This window comes from Patagioenas fasciata, chromosome 4 (assembly GCF_037038585.1).
Source record: "Patagioenas fasciata isolate bPatFas1 chromosome 4, bPatFas1.hap1, whole genome shotgun sequence".
NCBI lineage: Eukaryota > Metazoa > Chordata > Aves > Columbiformes > Columbidae > Patagioenas > Patagioenas fasciata.
This window is the reverse complement of record NC_092523.1, coordinates 14,208,098-14,230,363: the sequence shown is the minus strand read 5'-3', so window position 1 is coordinate 14,230,363 and position 22,266 is coordinate 14,208,098. Positions and strand designations below refer to the sequence as shown.

At 38.2% G+C, this 22,266-nt stretch overlaps 1 protein-coding gene across 3 annotated transcripts in view; it reads left to right on the top strand.

The window, feature by feature from the left end:
• Positions 1-22,266, top strand: part of STK32B (serine/threonine kinase 32B) — a 197,972-nt gene that overhangs the window by 91,391 nt on the left and 84,315 nt on the right. The gene's annotated exons all lie outside the window — the stretch shown is intronic.

Below are 22,266 nucleotides of genomic sequence, written 5' to 3'. Positions count from 1 at the left end.
TCTGACTAGTTTTGACAAATGACTGAAGAATTCCCTGCAGATACAGTGTTGGCCCTCATTGCTCTCCCTTTATGCATTTTCATGTGTTGTTTTTCTCTTCCAAGTACTCTTCTAATATATAAATTAAAGTAATCTTGCTTGGTAGGTTTTGTTTTCCAATCTTCCATAAGAATTGAAAATTTTATAAATTAACTTCTCTTTTCTTGTGTACTTCAATTCTATTGCAGATTATTAGCTGCTACTTTGCCTTTCTCTTCATGCAAAGATAACACAGACAGCCATAATTCAAACCCCAGAGTTGAGTTTGAATCACATTCCACCTCCTGCTATAATTCTCTTTCATTCCATTAGGTACATAGTCAAGTAGAAAAGTTCAGAAATAATAGTACAACTATAACTCTGCTACTCTGAAATTAAGTATGAAACTCTGGGGTATATTCTTTCTTTGATTTATGTGTATATGTCCTCCAAATTAAGGGCTTAGATGTTCAGATCAAAGTCAGAATAAGCAGTACTTTGTGATGCATTTTTCACATTAAGCGGAAGCTGGGTTTCAGGAATCAGTGGCTAGTAAAATTTTCATCTTGACTGCAAAAACTGCAACCATAAAATCAGCAACCGCTTCAGTCAAATATGGTTCAGGAATATTTCTGATGCTCTTTAAATAAAACAATAGTGTCCAGATGCATTTATTGGCTAAACTGTGTTTGGACAACTTTTTCACCAAAGGGTATAAATTGTTAACCTGCATGGATCTTTCAGAAGCAGTTCTAAATGATCAGAGTGTTCGTAAGAAAGGAAATTAAATATTATGGAATAAGGCAGACTGAAGCCTGCTGAAGGATTTGAGTAAATTTGAAAGATGGTGTTTATTTTTTCCATGTGTTGTTTTTATTTACTTATAAGTTCCTGGAGCTGAGGAACTGCTGCAAACTGATTCGTATCTGAAGTACATCACTTAGTGTGTGACTATCATGTAGCTGTGAGGAGCTCAAATATTGTTTCCAAAAAATGGAAGAAAATGAAAAACTTGAAGATGTTTATTATTTAAATCACAATGTTTTCATTCAAATATCATGTCTCAGGAGAACATGTCTCTGATTTATCAATATTGTCAGTATTACCTACTGCCCGAATCCTACTGTATCCCCTGTTGGCTTAACAGAGAAAAATTCTGTTGATTAATGAATAAAATGAACTTTGAAAAAGTGTTTTTACTAAATTTTATTCCAGTAGTTAAATTCCCTTAGCAGTTTAAAACAGCTTAGTTCTGAGAGAGAGAGAGAGAGAGTGAAGACTGAACAGGGCACCATCAACTATACCTTCCTAAATGCAAAAATGGATTTTGGAATAATTTCTAACACAGGAAAGTTCAGCTAATTGATTACTTTCCATCCCCTCCTTCTCCCCTCCAAAAGTATGCAAAATACTTTTGCCTTTGTTGGGCTGAAGAGATTAGATGTGTATTTGTGTATAAAACGGGTGGCTTATATCACTTGAAATATTTGTTCTTTTAGTTCATAGTCTACAGGCAAACAGATGGTTCATTTCTGTGACAGACACAGACCCTTGCACACCTCAACTGGCTTGTACTGACTTGAGATAATTTTCCTAAGTAAATTCCTCTTTTTTTGACAACACTCATGTTTTCAGTGCTATGAAATCACTTACACATGAGTTGAGTGGTAAGAAATAACACAAAGTGTTTGTTCAACTGAAGGCAAGTGCCAATCTTAGTTAACCACTCATGATTCCCATAGGGAATTATATTTGCAGATGCAATAACCCATTCTGGCAGAACAATACTTACATTCCTATGAGCAGTAGAGGACAATTATCGATTCTACCGATTAAAATATCTGGTAATTCAGCTAAGGAAGCAGCACATTTTTTCCATTGTTAAGTCTAACAAATCTCTGATACACTTTCAAAATCATTTGTCTCCCATACTGCTTCTTTCAGTGGGGAATTCCAGATGTCCTGGCTCTTACATTTCATCAGTCTTTTAGAAATTTGCCTTAATATGCACATTATAAGACCAGGGTATTACAGCACTGATTCAGATAGTCTCTCTGAAGAAAGTATCACAGTCTGAGGTTTTGGTAATTAAATTTTACCCCTTTTCTGTTGAATCACCTGAAATACCAATATCCCAATTTTCTGCCAGAGTTTTTAAGAAAGAACTGTGCTTATGACATACTAATGAGCTGGTCCCTAATTAAAACCAACCATTAGAGAGAAGTGCAATTACATTCACTGAGTATTTTACATAATCAAGTGATACACATCAAGACACTGAACTGCATTTTATTTCATTTGATGCTGGAGCTGAGCTGAAGTCTTATGGCAGAGTGTGCCTACTGATAGGAATTGGAGGTGAATAGTTCTCAGCAAGTTTAGGTTTTCTTGTTGTTTTGAAATGTATGGATAGAATGGAGACGTGTTACCCACATAATACACAGGGATGCTATGGACACATTTGAAAGTGACTAATCAGCATTGCACTTGAGACTTATTAATTCTTTAATACATATCAATGTGATATTCTTTCTCTTTAATGACACTGAAGATTTCTCCCTTTCCTATGTAAAGATGACTGAAAGAGACTTGTCTTTGCAAGGAGCTCATATATTTTCTTTTGAAAACCTCAGTGTGTTTGTGCTGTAGCTCATGACTCCTGAGGTACAGGAAGGAACTTCTCTACACAGAAAAAGAAGGACAAGGCAATCACAGGCAACTTTTCTTCCGACATCAAGTTGAGCCCTGAAAAAACTGGCATCTCTGATGATATTGTATGAATAAACTGCTCACACACCACCACAGGTTACCACAACGATGGTTTAATAGACAAGATTAGGGCTAATGCATTGTGAGCACTTCAGTTTTATTTTAACCAAGGGATTCACTTCCTGAGTCAGCACAAACCCTGAGGCTGTGTGTTCTCAAGAGGAGCGGAAGGTGGTTGGAAAATTCATGTACTTTAAAGTTTGGAACTAAACTAAAAGTAACCAGTGTGGTGATTTAGCAAAACCAGTTTATTATTACTTTAATATGTCATTTAAAAAATGGTATTTCATACTAATTTGACTTCAGGAAACTACAATTCAGCTAATATTAGCCATTTTTCTTTTGTTTCTTACTATGCTTCATTTTGGCACTTGTAGGAGTAGCAACTGACATGACCATGAAAAAGGGAAGAAATGGTGGCTGCTAGAAAGTTTTATCATTCAGAGTTCTCTGGAGTTACAAAACTCACTTGCGTCAACAATGTACGCCTGTGGCCAAGAAGGCAACGGTATCCTGGGATGCATTAAAAAGAGTGTGACCAGCAGGCTGAGGGAGCTTCTCCTCCCCTCTACTCTGCCCTGGTGAGGCTGCATCTGGAGTACTGTGTCCGGTTCTCGGCTCCCCGGTTTAAGAAGGACAAGAAATTACTGGAGGGAGTCCAGCAGTGGGCTACAAAGATGATTAGGGTCCTAAAGCATCTTTCTTTTACAGAGAGACTGAGAGTGCTGCGTCTGTTTAGCCTGGAGAAGAGAAGGCTGAGAGGGGATCTCATCGATGTTTATAAATATATCAAGGGTGGATGTCAAGAGGATGGGACCAGACTCCTTTCAGTGGTGCCCAATGATAGGATAAGGGGCAACGGTCACAGACTGAAGCACAGGAGGTTCCATCTAAATATGAGGAGAAACTACTTTGGGGGTGACAGAACACTGGAACAGGCTGCCCAGGGAGTTTGTGGAGTCTCCTTCTCTGGAGATATTCAAGACCTGCCTGGACACATTCCTGTGCAATACTCTAGGTGTACCTGCTTTAGCAGGTGGGTTGGACTAGAGGATCTCCAGAGCTCCCTTCCAACCCCAGCCATTCTGTGATTCTGTGATTTTGACCCACTATGTTGAAATGCAAGAACAGACTAAAACCAATCAATGGCTTTCTGTGAACAACTGGCCAAATACACACAAAGAAGGATCATTCTGGGAATCAAACAAATAAATACCAGTATAGTGTAATTGTAGATAGGCAAAATCATAAAAAGAAGAATTGGATACTTATAACTTGTCTAAACGTGTTTTTGTAACTTTTTTTTTGTTACACAGCACAAATGCCAAAAAAAAAAAAAAAGAGACTAATCCACTAATAAGGGAGGTCAAATTGCTGTTTAAAACATTACTTTATTCCTCCACAAATCCTAAGTGTGGATAACTAGAAAAATAAGAAACAGGCTTACTATAGATGGGGAAAATACATTTCTCATCATATTTGAAAAATTCAGATGTACCTATGTCAGCAGGTTTGAGAAATGTCTGAGCAGACCATCAATGCAAAGAATTTGCTACACAGAATTCAGTCATGCCACTGAGTTGGAAAATGGCTGGGGACCTGTAGAAAGTAAAGAAAATCTAACTTTCCCAGCTGTCAAACTGTTGATCTGGAAACATGAGGTAGAGATGTCCACTGGCCTTTTTGTGTGCTCTCTGATGCAACCCTGGTGCTTCAAAGGGCTTCCTTCCTTCCTTCCTTCCTTCATATCTTTTAAATATTAATTTCATACAAAATTTATGCCATTGACATGTAGACCAAACTTCAGTACTGCTGATACCTTGAGGACCTCCAGCTGCCATCAACTGATTATGCAGTTTTTACCCTTTTAACATTTCACTAATTGCTGATGTTCCTATTTCCTTACCCATTCCCAACACATCATCTTTTTGAGAACTGCTACATCAGGGGTGCCAATGACAAAGCAAGCTAGTTATAACAGTAGCAAAGAAAGGAACAAATGGTTCATGATTCCTCACAGGTCTTTAAAAAGATCTTTTAAAATCAGGGTTTTTTTCTTTTGTAGTAATTGCTGTCATTGTTTTTATCAAGTTCTATGGAGTTTTGTGCAGTGGGTGGGAAGGCAATGCATATTTTTATAATTAATTATTTTTCTTCCATATTGTGACATAAGCCTTGAAGCTGTGAGATAAGGCGATTTACAGTCTGGCATTTGGGAAAATAATTGTATTAGCTCTACTTTTCTACTCAATATTGCTCCCTTGATGATTCATTTGAGGTGAATTTTTTATCTCATGCTCTGCCCTTATCTTCCTGAGCACAGACCATCATTGCATATGCTTCATTATAAATATTACATTGCAGATGTGATCACTGTTGAGCTTTTCTGATTAAATAGTGATTTTCTTTCTCCATTTTATAAGTAACAAAATCCCAGTCAGTTATACTCAAAAAGTATTTGGTTTCTTTTTGAAAGACCTGCCTACCAGCAGGTGAGAAGGCTTACTGTAACGATCTGCTTTTCTATACCAACTAATGCAAATAGTCAAGTCACTGTTCAGTGATTAAGTCAGAGATGGTTCATAGGAAAGTAATTTGGGTAGATGTGATCTGATGCAGAGCCAAAATGGGAGATGCTATAGTACAAAATAACTTGATGTAAATCTCTACAGGCAGAACTCTGGGGTGGGTATCTTGTGACCTGTGTTAATGCCAGCAGGGACAGGGAGGAGATGATTTGGACTCTGCAGGTGGGTGTGTAAGACTCAGCCAGGCAGTGTCACAGGTCAGACTCCTCACCTGCCTGTTGGCAACTGGATTATTTTTTTCAGGAGTGAAACAGGGATCACCTGGTCTTTTTTAGCGATGGTGGTGCAAAAGTGACACTCATCCTCCCCCTGCTATGTAATAAGCTGGTTGGTAAACCCAAGGAAATTTCAGATTGGTTTCCTCATAAATACCCATTTGAAACAGACCTCTATCACAAACCAGTGTTGACTGATTGCTCCTCCGCTGGGAAGCTAGACTGCAAAAATCTCTGATGCAGAGATCTGCTCCTGCATAGCAGAAGAGTTGCACTTGTATTGAAATGAGATGTTGTTGACAAAAAAGACAGCAGTGACAGGGATTGGACTAGATGATCTTTTGAGGTCCCTTCCAATCCCAAACATACTGTGATACTGTGATTTGCCTTGCCCATGGTTACAAAGCTGCCTCTTCCTTTCTTCCTTTTCATTTCTGTTTTGCAGAGCAGCCACACCTACAGCCTGCACTAAAATTTACTTTCCTGAGGCACAACCAGAAACCAGAATGGTAGGCTTATAGTCTCAATAAGATGTACAGGATGCTCTGCCCTCATCATTCCCTCACGACAAGTCTGTGAGGCTGCCCAATATTGTCATTATTATGGAGAGAGGAGAGATGACAGAGAGATTTATCCCACTAATCTAATGCTCAGGGTTGTATATAGATGACTGCATGTTTCCACACAAATGAATGAATCTATAGACATAAACAACTTCCTGATTGTTTAGATACCTATTTAAAGATGTGGCCTAAGAATTACAGAAGAATATGAGATTAAGAAAGAAATTAAGATTTTGTTCTAGCCAGTCTTGTATTTAGGTGGTTACCCAGCTTCATTCTCAGAATTTCAGCTTTCTTGATTGCTTTCACTGTATTTCTGAACCTGCTCTCAAGAAAATAGTTAACACTTGCATTCACAAAAGTTGATTTCTGCAACTACTTGCATCCTTCTGTCAAAGGATCAATTTATAGCTTCAGCCTACATACTTGTATGATAAAACTATCTTTCCATTCTCCTTTGCCACAGCATGTAAATTGCTGTAAGCCTCTGTTAGATGTTTCGGTTAATGTGTACAACAAGCGGTGTTTCTTTTTTGGTCCCAGTTCCAATCCAAAATGTTTTTCAGCCTCACACTAGCTTATTAAAGGAATGTATTGTTTCCATTTTCCTGTCCAATTTAGCTACAGCTGCCAGCCTTAGCACCAAGAGTCAAATCCACTGCAATTATTACTTCAAATAAAGACAAATACAACTTGGGCGGACAGCTTATAATGATTTTCTCTTAATGTGCAGTAAGATAAATTTGATGGTTTTTGAGTTGGATTAAATTTTTCCAGGGGAACTGTTTCCTCAATTAAAGTGAATCAAATGTTCTGAAGACGTATGTCAATTAAGACAAAATTTTGTTAGAAAACTGTCCCCTTCTCATCTTGCCTGGAGGACTAATAGACAGCCAGACTCTAGACTCCTTTGCTAGTGGATTATGAAAAAGAAAGGGTTCCCAGGCTGACTTTCTGCCTCTTTCCCCCTTATGAAGACTTCTGGTTTGCCTGAGCCAGAAGATCTACACCTCCCTCAGTGTTCAGACTACCCAGTTCTGATGCTGCAATATCAGCAGGCTGTTGCCTCTCCTACACTATGTGAGAACAAGCTCCATAGCAGTATGGAAGCTCAGAAGCTCCAGCTCCAAGTTTTCTTCAGGAAATATCCAAAGGAAATATTTTGGTTGCTATATCCCCTCCCCAGAAACCCTTTCCATTTTTCCCCTTGTGCCATGAGTTGTTTTTTGTGTTGGTTTGGCTTTTGTTTGTCTGGGTTTTTTTGTGTGTGTTTTTTGTTTGTTTGTTTGTTTGGGTTTGTTTGTTGTTGTGTGCATTGTGGGGTTTTTTTCTTTTTAAGTGACAAAACTCTTATACTCTGGCGGTGGTAGTATTTTTACTAGTATTTATAGTGGTTAAGCATGAGGATAAAAGGGAAAAATATACAAACTTGGAATTTCCAAGGATGTTTTGAGCATCAGTGAACCAGATTTCAAAGCACTGTTGCTTAAATTTCCTTCCCTGTCCTATTTTCTTTATAAAGAAACAGATTGAGAGACCTTCATGGCAAGATCAGGCCATACATGTGCCAAGGCAGGACAGGTCAGGAAAGGAAGCAGCACTAGATCCCATCCTACTGAGACACTGGAAAAAGCAACTTTTCAGCCATCAGCTCAGCAATATAGACAAAGTCCTGTAGCTCTTCAGCTGTAGATTTGAGCATTCACAACAACTGCATTCAACTTAGTCCTCGTCTCATCTTCTTGACCAATAACACAACCTATGTCTGGCAGGAGGCCTGTAGTGGTGCAGAGCATGCAGCCAGAGAAATCCTCCTGAAAGACACCAGGAAGATCATTGATAGCTACTGTATATGATATTTTGTTGTATTCTTAACACATAAACAGTGAGTCAGAAAGCCCTACATTTGGAAGCTGGGAAATAGTGCATGAGAGGGAAGTATGTGTGCTTTCAGTATTACTCCTTCACATCTGCTCCAGTTTGCATCAGGAGACAAGATGCCTGATGACATAGGATCTGAGTGCAGACCTGAAGTTAATGATCCATCCTTAGTGCAATGTTGTTTTCGAAGGTGATCTTTGCTGCCATTGGGGTTTCTCCCTTGCTCCTGACAGTTTGACATACTCCTTCTCCCTGCACCTCCATTAAGCTAAGCACTATTACCACAAATAACATCACTCTGCAATATTAAAATTAAAAGAAGAAGAGTAAACATTGAAGACTTGACAGACAATTTTGCAGAATAAATGTAAATGTCTGGGGTGACATAGAACAACAGTAGCTGACAACTGAAGCTCCCTCTTTGCACTTTCTCTAAATCAACTTGATAAACTCAACTGTAAACTAAAAAGGCAGGAGTTATCTCAGTTTTATTACAAATCTTAACATTTATTGTGACTAAAATTTGAACTAGGAAAACAAGATGCTGAATCTAAGAGTGACAAGAAGGTCTGATTACTCATATCCTGCAATAAAATTCTGCCATGACAAAAATATTGCTCTTTGATGGTAGTTGCAATGAATAAAGAACAGTGAATCATTGACAGTAGTTCCCAGAAAATTTAAACAAGGAGAAAACTGACAGAATTAGACTTTGTCATTGTTTTCATGTGATGAGATCATAAAGTCCCATTTTTGCGACTCAAGGCCCAAGAAGCACATCTTCCCTTGACAGGCATATTTGCGCCAGGTGCTCTGCCTGGAGGATGGGGTGAGGAAGACCTAACCTATCAGTGGCTTCTCTCCTAAAAGCTGGACTGCCATACAGTGCACTGACTTACTCAGAGCTCTGGTTAATTCATGGCACTGACCTTGGACAAAGAAATGCAGTAAAAGGGTTTTTTCCCCTTTTTTCTTTAGGGACATAGCCTTTCCCAGGATCTGGGATTTGTATCAAACCTCTTCTCTTTCTGCTGATATCATGGGAGAACTTTTCTAACGTTGTGCTCACAATGCTGTGCATTTCGGAAAACAAAAAGATCCAAAAGCTCTCCTAAGGGAAGATGCTCCGCTTGACATGCTAAGAAAAGGAGGGGACATTAACACATGACACGAAGACAAAACACCAATGAAAGCCGCTCAGTCCGTGTGGTGATGAGTGTGGCACAAAAACTGCCATGAAACAGAACATTAAGAATCTTCAGTTTTGGTTAGCTGACTGCTTGTATTTAAATTAATTCAGTTTAAAAAACTGCCAGCTTAGAATTAGCTGTAGGTATGTCCTAGCCCGCATCCTTACGGTGATGTGAGCCAATGCAGGTTACATGGTGACCAGCTGTGTGTCTCATCACTGCAGTATGAGTACCGACAGAATTGTTTACCAATATATGAGAGTAAGATCTGTTGAACGGAAGAGATTTTCGAGCAGCCTTTTTTCCTTTAGGTTTCACTGATATGCTCATATTAACTTAGAGACAGCAATAAAAAAAAGATTTAAAAAAATGCACAGGGAAAGTTCTTATGGTTATTTAATTTTACCTAATCCTATATTTATAACTGCCTTGAAGAATCTTCTTACTTCAGGGTCCGTAACCTAAAGGGTTCCTCCCTCTTTCCATGCCTTCTTGCAGTAAATCTTGTTCTTGTTAAAGGAGAATGTGTCATTTACATGAAACTGAACATTAACCAAAAGTTTCTTCAGAAGGGGTTGAGGAAGAGAAGCAGAAATTTAGGGAAGTTTTCATTGTTTGCCTTTTTCCTGGGTTATGCATTATAACATATTGCATTTGCAACTTAATACCTTTCCTCTCTTTTTAATGTGAATAGATGAAGGTCTGTTTTCCTGGAGCTAAATGTAAAATCAATTAAGTGATCAGAAGCAAGATATGCACCACAGTTACAGGAAGGAACTCAGCACTTTTAAGACCAGTATAAGTCAGAAATGTTATTGAATATTTGCGTTGGCTGATTGAACAGAAACGTTCACTGTCAGTCATATTTATCAATCCTTCTGTAGCAGTCAAAATTTACATGTGAATGTGATGCTCTGGTCATATTAGCAACTTCCTGAAACAGAAAAGGCAAGCTCTAGAGGACTTGAATTCTTCCCAGCTGACATGAGACATCAGCCGTGTCCCCTCGGGCTACCTCTGTAATCAATGGGAAAAAGAGAGAATCTCTAGAGTGGTTTGCACACCTATGATTAGGACTGTCTATTTACTACACAGTGATCCTACAAAAAATACTCTTCTAACTCAAAGCACTTTAATAACACACCTGAAGGTAGTCAGGGCAAAACTAGGGCTACGAATCTCACTACTAGTAAGTTGTTGAGTTCTTGTCCAGTTGGGTTTATGAATAATCCTCTAGAAAGCAACCCAAACATTCTTCATTTCTATGTTTTCCAAGGTTTCTCTTAGATTTGGTGTACAAGTGAGAAACAACAGTAAAAATAAAAGGTTGTTTCATGTATGTTCATGCTGCTTGAAGAATCACTTAAATAACACTCCTATCTTATGTTCCTTATGGAGTATTACATTCAGCTCTGAGGCCCCAACATCAGAATGGCACAGACTTGTTGGAGTGAGTCCAGAGGAGGGCCATGAAGAAGATCAGAGGGCTGGAACAGCTCTCCTATGAAGACAGGCTGAGAAAGTTGGGGTTGTTCAGCCTGGAGAAGGCTCTGGGAGATCTTATAGCAGCCTTACAGTATCTAAAGGGACCTACAAGAAAGCTGGAGAAAGCTTCTTACAAGAGCATGTAGTGATAGGACAAGGCATAATGACTTTAAACAGAAAGAAGGTAGATATATATTAGATACAAGGAAGAAATTATTCACCATGCGGTTGGTGGGACCGTGGAACCAGTTGCTCAGAGAAGCTTGAGGTGCCCCCTCCCTGAAGTGTTCAAGGCCGGGCTGGATGGGGCTTTGGGCAACCTGATCTAGTGCAACGTGTCTCTAGACAACCTTCTCATAGCAGGAATGTTGGAAGTAGATTATCTTTAAGGTCTCTTTCAACCCAAACCATTCTATTATTTTATGGAAATCTATTATTATATGGAAATTTTTGTGAGGAAAAAATGAGCTTTAAGTTGAAACTGAAGGCAGCTTTCTATCCTCAGTTAAAATGACAGTGAGACAATAAATGTGATTTGCTCTGCACTATGTTTCTCATATTAGTACTCAGATTTTTTTTCCATCTTTTATGCCTGAAAAGCTTGCAAAATAACTTGTATGCCAATTAAGAAGGTAAGCCTGAAATGAGCTGGTAAAGATTCACAGAGTGAGAAGGGTTTTGGTTCAGCTTGTTTAATTTACATTTTAGAAATGTTCACAAAAAATGGTTTCACTCAAAATGTTAGTAGGCAACTATATGTGATTGAAAGATTTATGCAGTTTTAAATTAACTAATTAATTTACAGAAAATAGGAGGACCTGAAACCTTTTGAGTGGCTGCTTTTGTTCACCAGGAACAGTATCAGAGTGGTTGACATTCTGTAGAAAACTGGCTGAAAAGTGTTTGGGTATTTCTAACAAAAACTAAGGAGATGGACCATTCATTGCAGTTAGCAGAGGGGTTTTAGTCTACAGCAAAATCAGACAGAGGGAAGGGTGTAATTTGAAATCTGTGAAATTCCAGCAAGACAATTAGCTGTAGAAGGTGCATGTGTGCAAGGTAAGCTTGACCTGCTTTTTCTAGGTCACATACAAGGAAAAATGAAGGTTTTCATGTAGTTTAAAGGAAAACGATTCAAAACTTCTCTAAATAAATAACAAAGAAAAGCACTATTTTAAGCCTCTCAACCCATTCAGAGCACCTCACACACAGATACATGTACACAATCACTGCAGGTTATATTCACCAAAGACTTATTCTTAATTCCAAAATGTGTTCATTTGTTTTTCATTCAGAAAAGATTTTTATGTGTTGAAGGTTAAATTTTGTTATGCTTGAGGCTTAATGGTGAGTGCTGCAGCTTTGATGTTTCTTTGCTTCATAAACCTGAAAAAAGCCTCTTATAAAGTTGTGTCTAAAACAGAACATTGTTTGAAGTCAAAAATAGAAGGGATTTGGAGATAATTTGTTGTAATCTGTAACAAGTTTGCTGAGTTTTGTGTTCCACCAAAGTGTGAGTCCAGACCTACAACAGCCTTTTTCCAATAGCTGCTATTGCCCCAGAAAAACCTTACAGTTAAATACTATCTAATTTTAGTTTATTTGGTCAGACTGAAATTATCATTTAGTAATTAGTGCTTATCTCTATTTAGAAAGGTTGGTAATTTTTTTTTTTTTCATCTTACACTAAATGAATTATTGTGAACCTCAAATACTGAGGTTGTGAGAAAGAGTGAAAGGAAACAGAGGAATGTCTCCATGAAACAAATATCTGTTCAAAATTTGGTTTTCATCACTCTTTTATTGTACATAACACCAGTTCAGAGTACCAATCAATTAGCTGCTGTAATGGAAAGAACACAGAATCACAGAACTGTTTAGTTTTTAAGTGACTTCTTCAGTTCATCTCATCCAAACCCCCAGCTCAAGCAAAGTCACCTAAAGCAGGTTGCCCAATTGGGATTTTACTGTCTCCCCAAATGAAGATTCCACAGCTTCTTCGAGCAACCTGTTCCAATGTTTGACAACCCTCACAGTGCAGAAGTATTTCCTTGTGTTCAGATGGAATTCATGTATTTTAATTTGTTCCCATTGCCTCTTGTCCTGTCACTGGGCGCCACTGAGAAGAGTCTGTGTCCCTCTTCTTCAATCCTGCCCATCAGGTATTTATACACATAGATAAGAGTCCCCCTGAGACTTCTCTTCTAAGACTGAACAGTCCCAGCTCTCCCAGCCTCTTCTCATATGAAAAATCCTCTAGTCTTTTATTCATCTTTGTGGTCCTACACTGGACTAATTCTTGTTACTGGGAAGCCCAAAACTGGATGCAGTACTCCAGATGAGGACTCACCAGTGCTGAGAAGAGAGGAAGAATCACCTCACTTGGGCTGCTGGCAACGCTACTCCTAATGCAGCTCAGGATGCAGTTGGTGTACTTTGCTGCAGGGGCACATTGCTGGCTTATAGTCAAACTGATGTTCATCAGGAACTCCTGATCCTTTTCTGCAAAGCTACTTTCCAGTCAGCCGACCCAAGCATGTACTGGTGCATGGGTTTGTTCCTCCTCAGGTTCAAATTTCACCTTGTGGAACTTCAGGAGATTCCCCCTTTGTATGTCTGTGCTAACTACTCCCAGTTACGTTCTTGTTCTTCATGTGTTTGGAAATGATTTCTGAGATTAGTTGCTTCCTCACCTTCCTGGGGATTGAGGTGAGGCTGACCAGCCTGTGGTTCCCCAGATCTTCCTTCTTGCCCTTCTTGAGGATAGGAGGGACATTTGCCTTTCTCCAGTCTTCAGCCACCTGCCATAGACTTCCAAAGATGTTTGGCAGCAGCCTTGAAATGAAATCAGCCAACTCCCACAACATTGATGGCTGCAATCTATGTATTTATATATGTATTTATATATGTCCGGTTTGTTAAAGTGCTCCCTAACCCAGTCCTCCTCCACACAGTCTTTGTTGCTCCAAGTGGTCATTCTGGGGCCTGGAATTCCTAAAGTCTGGTCTTACCGGTGGACACTGAGGTGAAGAAGGCACTGAACACCTTGGACTTTTCCTGTCAGCAGTTCTGCCCCATTCAGCAATGGGTTCATATTTTCCCTACTCTTCCTTTTGCTGACTTGTTGAATCCTTTCTTGTTGCTCTGTACATCCTTTGCCAGACTCAACTCCAGGTCAGTCCTGACTTTCCTAACCCTATCCCTGCAAGACTGGATAGCAACTCTGTGTTCCTCCTGGGTCACTTGTCCCCACTTCCACCTCTTGTACACTTCTTTATTCTCTTTGAGTTCAGTCAGGTTCTCCTTGCTCATCCATGCCATCTTCCTGCTGCTTTTGCTTGATTTTCTAATCATTGTGATAGACCATAAGTTACAAATATGCCAGGCTTTGCAAGTTGAAGGCTGAGTTGTGGACTTGCATCTCAAATTTAGTCCATATTTTCACTCCACTTTTTCCAATGAACTTCTTTTTTTTTTTTTGGTCCACATCTTTCCCAAGATACTACCTTTCTTGGTGAACTGTTTCCTGTATTGGTAGCATGGCACTTGTTTGTGTGAGTGGTTTCCCTGAGTTCTTCACCTACACTGTCTATTTCTTTGTTTAGATGTGTTTGAGACAAGCAGGGGACAAGGGAGACTAGTTGGCACTACACAGATAATTGCTACTGCTATAGTGTCACATGCATATGAAGTGACATAAATTGGCAATAATGATAGCACAAAATGATAATGCAGAATTTGGTGAACATTTGACAAGTACAAGTATAGCCAATCACAGCATGTCTCCAACACATCTGAATGGATTTTAGACACTGTATTCAGATGAGAATATCAGCAAATCCCATGTGCCTTCTATATATGTTCTTATTCAGTCAACCAGGATGGACCTCTCGCTTCATTGTGGTGTACCTACTGTAAAGAAGGCTATACACACAACAGGAGACAGTAGAGACTTTTCTGCAAACCCCTCAACAAAACATATATGAAAGATAAAACACTTGGGAAAAAAATGATGAAGAATGAAGCTGACTTTGAACTCACAGATTGAAACTGAGTGAACTTGGTGAAAGCTGTTGTACTTTTTGTGATAATGGAACAATTAAAATGAGCTTTGATGATATTGCACCCAAGCCTGCTAAAGAATCCTGAACAAATAGACTGAGACATGAGCATATTTTGCATTCATTTGCAAATCTTATTTTATCATTGGTTTAATAATATTTGAGAAAACACAGACTCCATCATGAGACTGTGCCATTAAGTCTGCAAGTATATGAGCAAATGAGCCAGAAAAGTAATTAATTTTCTCCTGAAAAACAAATCATCAAAAATAACTTTTAGAGATGGACCACTTGGAAAAATAGATCACTTAATATAGGGGAATAAAAATGTTTTTCTACATTCAGTCATTCATAGTGGACCAAAAATTCATCTTATTTGTCTGAAATTTTCTAGACCTCACACAAATGTTTGTGAAGGTTTCAACTAATGTCACCCACTGTCTCAAAAGTTGCCTCCTGCAGTGATCTTTCTTCGAATAAGTTCATCAAACCTTTGTGTACAAGACTATTAAGTTTTGGAGAAGTATGCTTGTTCCTGGTTTAGAGAGCAGAGTTGGGACATGACGCTGTTGAGCTCAGGAAGGGAACTAATCACAGTCTTCCACTACCCAAGGGTGTGGTGGTGATGACATAAAGATGGCAATATCTGTGGATGGTGAAAAACTCTTTTGAGAGATATGCACTGAGAAAATGAGTGACAAGAGTGACATGGTGCAGGAAGAGAAATCCCAACCGGATTTAAGGAAAAATCTCTTCAAAACTCAAAGAGTGGTTGAAACAGGCTTCTTGGAGACACTGTGGAATTTCCATCCTTGGAGATTTTCAAAAGTGACCTGGACAAGACCCTGAGCAACCAGACCTAAGTTTGAAATTAGCCCTGCTTCAAGGAGGAGGTGGGACTTGCTGACCTACAGAGGGCCATCCCACCTTAATTTGCTCTATGAAAGTCTTAATGTTCAGTGAACACTACTCAATGACAAAGTGAAAGACGTGTATTTCACATGACTGTGGGCCGTATATAAACCCTGGCTCTAAGCTCTTCACTCCTAGTCTAGAGGAATGGAAAATGGACTGAACAGTAAGAACTCTTTTTAATTCAGTAGATAACCACCAACATTTAACCACATGGTATCTCTACCATACCAGGAAGGCACCATGAAGACACCAACAAAATATCCAAAGTTATTGCCTTAATCCACATCTCAAATGACCTTAGTCTCCACTAGAATATGTGAAATCAAAGGCAGAAATAAAGAAGCTACCTTTAGAGGGAGCAAAGCATTGATTAGAGCTAGACGAAGAAGTAAAAGAGAAACTAAGGCAAACTATCTCAAATGATCAGGACTCACAAATAACTTGTATACAGCATATAGACATGTAAAATACATTAGCAAAGTTTATTTCATGGGGTGAAAACAAAGTGAATAGTAAAACAACAAACAGCAATTATTTGTTTTGCATTTTGCTTTTATGTGTTTATTTCATTACTGATCTTTGCTGTCTGTCTGTTGCATGGCTGTGTAGCTCATGATGAGCTGAGTCAAATGCTGTGGTAGCGTACATGGAAATAAAGAGCAGCTGTATTTCAGATCAGAGAGGGTTTGTGGCCTTCTCTCCTCAACCTCCTGGAGGAAGAGAAAGACTTTTCTTCCATATGTGGATGAATACTAAACTGTCTCTAATTGACTAGCCTTAGCTGCTTGGGATCTAATATTAATGAGTGTTGGTAATATGAATATATGTGAATATATATGTCTGTAACATATCTTTTATTATCTTTCTTGAGAGAGAAATTCTTGACATCTTTCAAATTAATTTCAAGCTATTTTTTATTTAGTAATTATTCTTAGCTCTCCTTTGTCCTTTGTTCACACCAGAGCTAAATAGAATTTGAGAAGTTATTTCAAATAAGCATAAATAACTTAATTCTTTGTAGGGGAGTTTTCCTCTTTTTATATATTTATACAGAAATAAAGGAATTAAGCATCCTCTGTTCTTAACAGCATTTGGAGAAATGGCTCTCATCTTTCTACATTCAGTAATACATGTATTTCCATTTCTTTGCAACACTAGACTTCTACTAAATATTTGCAGGCACAAATTGCAAATCCCAATGACTAATGCTTATCAATTTTTTAAAAGGACAAGAGAAGTCTATAGATATGTAAGCCAAACAGACATCACAAGGGAGTATTTCCAATATTCCTTCATAACACTTGCATACTTGTATTTACAAAGTTCATAAATCCTGGGGGTTGGTCTCTGGAGGCTTTTCCTTGACTGGGAGAACACACAGACTTGACATTACTTTGATTAGCTTGAACATCTCATGTTATAAAATACGTAATTCAAAGATAAATATTTGCTGTTCCCAGTCACAGTGGGTGTAATTGTTTTCAGTGTACCTTTTCAGCACAGGACAGTTTGTAACAACTTGATGTAGGAATGAATTTGCTATTTTTAGTTACTATACTATACTATACTATACTATACTATACTATACTATACTATACTATACTATACTATACTGTACTGTACTGTACTGTACTGTACTGTACTGTACTATACTGTACTATACTGTACTGTACTATACTATACTATACTATACTATACTATACTATACTATACTATACTATACTATACTATACTATACTATATATACTATACTATACTGTACTGTACTGTGCTATACTATACCCTATACCTACACAAATCTATACTATGCATATATTTTATTCTACCATACCTATTCCAGGGAGTTTTGAATGTATATTTTTGTTCTCTACCTAGCTGTTCAGTGTAAATTTCTTTGGCAAATGCCAAATTATCCAAGCCTTTAAGTGATACGTTCTTTTTCAATACAACAAGTCTTAGGTGACCTTGTTGCTGCTTTACAGAGGATGAGTATTCTGCAACATAATTACACAAGTTGGACTACTAAAAAACCAAAGCAAGGCAAGTATATCAAGAAATAGTGATATCAGGATCAGTAACTACGTACACAGGGATTTTATTGCAGAATCTTCTTAATTACAGGATATGCCTTACCTGTACATGATGATGATGGAAGTTACCTATTACCTCATAAATTCATTAGTAATATCTTTGAATTTTAAGTACTGTACACCATGTTATATTTTAGTGGCATTAATAATTTTGTTAGCTTTTAATGTACTTTTTTACTAATTCCAAGCACAAAATTCCTTAGATTTAGAGGCTAAAGCAGTGAATTTTTACTGATTCTGCAATTGCTTTTTCACTATCTATTCAAGAAAGTCCTGCTTGTATTTCTCTGATACCTAATACATACAGCTTGTCATAAGTTATGTACAGACTACCAACTGATCTTTTTTTTTTTTCTGTTCAGTTGTTTGTTTCTTTCAGGTAAATAAATGCAATAAGGCTGTGTGTTATACTTTTACAGTATGTTTTACTTTGTAAGGAAAAGATGAAATACTGATGTTCTATCTCAGCAAAATATAAACCCCTTTGTATGTAAACTGCTGGTACACATTACAAGACAGCTAGATGTGGGATCCTAGGTTTTTGGAACATTAATCTGAGTAAATTTTATTATATTATCAGCACTTAGGTACCTGGTGACTTCTTTATGCTATATGTCATGCAGACGGTACAAAAGTGTTTTCCCTGCTCACAAGATCTTTGAGTACAAGCAGAAGAATTAGGAAAGTTCCCGGAGCAGTGCTTGCATTGGGAGGTTGGGAGGGCAGTGCAGCTGGGCAGCCACATCCCCATCTTACCCTGCCACACCTGCAGGTGCATTTGATGTGCCGTGTCTAGTCTTGGAGTCTGCTGCCCTGATCATTTCACCGCATATTTCCTAGAGAGACTCTAATAGCAATTTCCATTGTTCTCTTTCCACATGCAGTTTTGATGTATTCTTATTCTATGCAAGCCTTAAGAGCTCTGCAGAAACTAATCTTGCCTTTGTATGCTCATGACATTCACTGGGCATCTTTATTATGCAAATACAGCTGCAGCATTGATTTCCTTTGTTTAGTAACGCAGCAAGATGACTCCTTCAAATTAGGAGTCATGTATAACTATACCTAATGTAAAACCAGAGTAAGTCAGTACATATTTTGCTGGTAAAAAGTTATTTCATTTATATGAAAGTCAAGTAGAATCAGCTATGGTAACACAATATTTCACATTGGTTTTCCAGCATAAATCAGGTCTTCCTTCAAAAGCTTGTTGTTAAGTAAAGGTCCTAGTTTTCACCTTTGCTGCATGTTCCAAAAAGGGTCCCTCAACTTTTGGGTTTCACACCTTACTGGCATAATTTTGTAGAAAATTACTGTAGGATTGACAATCTACTGCTTTTGGAAATTTTGTTGTGAGACAAAGACTTTAGAAGATCTGGAGATCCCTGGAAATGTCAGAGCTTCAAGCCATGAGAGCCTGGTTTGGGGTAAGGACTCTGGCATTTTCACTGCTTTGTGAAGTTTTAAGTCTACTTTTGAACAATGTTTCCTACAGAGAGGAAATTCTCATTGACCAACAGGGTTAGTGTTAACACGATTAATTTGAACCCTGTCTGAACATTCAGGACTGCAGCACTAGTGAAGAACCATAAATGGGGCTTCTCTTCTTGAGAAACCAGTACATTCACACAACACTGCTCAAGGGTTCTAGCTCGGGTTCAGGAAGCCAGACTACCCTAACCGGACCAGCCTCACACTACCAGAGGCAATAAAATCTGCTTTCACAAAATGGGCAACATCGCAGTGCCACAACCAACCTTCGACCTAGGTGAGATGGTTTTCTTGGACTTAGTTCAGACACCTCCCTGAGATTGCATTAGGCAGTCCAGATGCAGCCATAGGATTTCTTCGAAGGACACCAGTCAGACCAGTTAAAGAGGGCCAGACCATTACCTGCCTACTCTCTCTTGAACAAGCTGAATTTGCTTGTGGAAGTTTTCCCTGTTGGGATCTGTCGGTGTTTGAAAAGTTCCTCAAAGCGTTGCTCATTCAGGCCAGTGCTGAGCAGCTCTTCAACAAGAGTTGACAAGGGATCCCAGCGGGAACCCACAAAGCGCTGAGGCAGAAGGCCAGTTCTTCCCAAGCCCTTGCCATTCCTTGTTTTGACTGCAAATGTAAGAACCAATGCACTGCTACAGTTCTCTGTTCTGGGACATCTACACTGAAAAAATCTACTCTCAATAGTGGCTTCATGTCACTGCAGAAATTACTTCCTCCCTTTAATGCTACCAGAGGAAAACTGGAAAAAAGAACCTTATTTAATTTCATAATTAGGAGCTACCAAGTCTTAATAATTTATCGTATTCAGTAGAGAGCAGAGATGTTATCTGAATGCCCAAACTGTGTGTATCTTGCTTTAACTGCTTACCTCAGATTTATGAAGGTCAGTCTGGGCCTAATGATGAAAATTTTGTAGTGTGTTTTTACTCTTAAAGTCATATATAAAATATGCACCATGATGTCCTTTCCCCCAGGTAATACATACGAAACAAAAACTTTGGATAGTGACTGCCTCACCTGGCAGGATTTCAACAAAAAATAACCCTGGTTAACTAAGATGAAGGAATGCAAAGGGGAAAAAAATATCTTTAAATCCATCTGTAACTGCTTTTGTGAAGAGACAGAGATACAAATAATAAATAAAAATACAATAAAAATACAAACAAAAATATATTGTTGAAAAATATACAGTTATAAATATGGAAATAGACTATAACATATTCAGAAAGTCCTTTGTTTAATTTTGTTTCCATGGGGGATTTTGTTCGATGGTAGTTTATCTTCCAGTCTGAAGATAAAAAAAATCCAATTCATTGTTACTAGAGGCATGATTATTTTATCTTAATTTGGAGAAAGCTGATTCTAATGCATTAAAACCTTTCTTCAAGCAAGAGAAAGCAGAGACTAGCTCTGTAATTAGAACAGTTTTCCTACAACTGGTTCACGACACTATTAAAAAACCCAACAAACAAAAGAAACACAAAATTGATTTCAAGGGATCTACTCTTTCATTTCAAGGAAGATTAAAATTTTATCTTTACAGTAACTTAGTAATGTATTATTAGTATTCAATATCAGTCACAATGCTATGATAAATTCAACAGATATTTCTCAGTTACCTGGTTAACATAAAAATCCCAAACAACTTCTGATTTTACTTCAAAAACCAATCAGTTCTTTTGTATGTCATTTGCCTTTGAGCTGATAAGAAGATTACAAAAGTGAAATTACAATGCTTATTCAAAAAACTAATCTCCACTGAGCTGATTTACCACCACCCCCTCCCCAACCCAGAACAATATTTCATTTTTCATGTGGCAAATATTTCACTTGCTGTCAATTTTAATTCTTAGACCAATAAATCAAACCCACTTATTTCTTAAAATATTGAAAAAACAAGAAGCTGAAAGGGAATACTTGATTTCTTGTGTAAAGAAATAATACTGGATTTGTATGAGGGAGAGAGACAGAGGACACAACTGCTTGTGACCACGACAAACGACACAGGTCAGGAGCTGATGCACCAGATCCTGTGAGTTCTTAACATAGAAAAGGAGCAACAACATTTGGTACAAAGATGCACAGCAGGACTTGCAGCAAGTCCTGCTCTGCATTCAGTAGCTTAAAAAATTGTAGCTGCAGGAGCTGCTTAGTGGAACGACCATCAGCTTCAGAGATTTGCTATTTGCCATGTCCAAGCTCCCCTCTAGGTCGTAGGCATATAATTTCACCGGGATAAACTCATTAACTCTCCAGAAAAATCTCATGGAATGGTTTTGTTTACAGCACCTTTGATAACACTGTAGTCTGATCCCGATAGTTGGAGAAATGCCATCCACACAGGTTTGACCCAACTGGTTTGACTGTGCAGGGAAAACACCATTGTCCATGGCTATATGTCTATGATTAGCATAAAGATATGTGTCAGGTGCATTATAATTTAGAGGGGGTGAAAAACTCTGCTGATATACTGAACAAACCAATGCACAGCATCTATTATTTCAAACTGTACCTATACAGCTCATATCTTAACTACACCAGTATACACACCACTTCTGACATGATCAACAGAGTTAGAACTGATGTATATCAATAGAAACAAAAGAAAAATATGACTCCAAGTGAAAGAGGAGAACATTATAGAAGTTATACAGACCTCTTCAAGAGTTGTGTTTCAGTGTGCATCATTTTAGCTTCAATGTCTGAAAAAAACTGGCCTATGCCCCACTCACAGGTCATGACAGATTCAGCAAGGCAAACATTAGCCATACTTCTGAATGTCTGTAGGTTTGACAGTTTTTTTGTCTGTTTGGGTTCAAAACATTTTATTCTAGGGGTAGAGTCATCCCTGAAAGGTTTGGACTTCCATCTGTAGGGATTGCACTTACCTTAATTTGTTTATCTTAGAGGCAAGGTAGTAGCAGGAGACCAATCATTCACTAATAGGTGTGACAGGTCCCAGGATAAAATCCATCTTGCATCATCCCAGCC